This window comes from Callorhinus ursinus, unplaced genomic scaffold (assembly GCF_003265705.2).
Source record: "Callorhinus ursinus isolate GAN/ISIS: 27379988/994484 unplaced genomic scaffold, GSC_fseal_2.0 scaffold130, whole genome shotgun sequence".
Classification (NCBI taxonomy): Eukaryota; Metazoa; Chordata; class Mammalia; order Carnivora; family Otariidae; genus Callorhinus; species Callorhinus ursinus.
The window spans coordinates 243,192-244,440 of NW_027397192.1; the positions used below are offsets into that span (position 1 = coordinate 243,192).

Below are 1,249 nucleotides of genomic sequence, written 5' to 3' on the forward strand. Positions count from 1 at the left end.
GGCTCAGTCAGTTAAGCATTTGACTCTGGATTTCAGCTTAAGTCATGATCTCAGGGTCATGAAATCAAGCCCTGTGTCAAGCTCTGCGCTCAACAGGTTGTCTGCATGAGATTCTTTCTCTCTTATTCCCTCTGCCCCTTCCCCCCCAGCTTGCTTGCTCACTCTCTCTCTAATAAATAAATCTTTAAAAAAAATTAGAGCAGAAATAAATGATATAGAAGCCAAAAATACAGTAGAACGGATCAATGAAACCAGGAGCTGCTTTTTTGAAAGAATTAATAAAATTGATAAACCCTCAGCAGATTTATCAAAAAGAAAAGAGAAAGGACCCAAAAAAATAAAATCACAAATGAGAGAGGAGAAATAACAACCAACACCACAAAAATACATACAATTATAAGAGAATATTATGAACAACTATATGCCAACAATTTAGATAATCTGTAAAAAATAGATAAGTTCTTAGAAACACACAAAACTAGAAACTACAAAACCTGAAACAGGAAGAAATAGAGAATTTGAATAGACCCAAAACCAGCAAAGAAATTGAATCATTAATCAAAAGTCTCCCAATAAATAAAAGTCCAAGGCCAGATGGCTTTCCAGTGGAATTCTACCAAACATTTAAGAAGAGTTAATACCTATTGTTCTCAAACTGTTCCAAAAAAATAGAAATGTTAGGAAAACTTCCAAATTCATTCCACGAGGCCAGCATTACCCTGTTACCAAAACCAGACAATGATTCCAGTAAAAAGAGAACTGCAGGCCAATATCCCTGATGAAAATGGATGTAGTAATTCCCAACAAAATAATAGCAAATGAAATCCAACAGTACATTAAAAGAATCATTCAACACAATCAAAGTGAGCTTTGCACAGTGGCAGTATCGTAGCCAATGAGGTTTATCCGAGGCGCGATTATTGCTAATTGAAACACAATCAAAGTGGATTTATTCCTGGTTTGCAAGCATGGCTCAATATTTGCAAATCAATCCACATGATATGCCACATTAAGGATAAGAACAATATAATTATTTCAATAGATGCACAAAAAGCATTTGAAAAAGTATAACATCCATTCATTTTATACACCCACAACAAAGTAGGGAAAAAAGAACATACCTCAATGTAATAAAGTTCATATATGAAAAATGCACTGTTATCATCCTTAATAAGGAATAAATCAGAGCTTTTCCTTTGTGGTCAAGAACAAGACAGGGATATCCATTCTCACTGCTGTTATTAACATA

The 1,249-nt window shown here is 34.3% G+C and overlaps 1 non-coding gene across 1 annotated transcript; it reads left to right on the forward strand.

Moving 5' to 3' along the window:
* The first annotated feature begins 866 nt into the window (after positions 1 to 866).
* Positions 867 to 1,000, forward strand: LOC112813408 (U4 spliceosomal RNA). The gene has a single exon (XR_003205522.1). It is a non-coding gene; the product is annotated as a U4 spliceosomal RNA (small nuclear RNA).
* Positions 1,001 to 1,249: the final 249 nt, after the last annotated feature.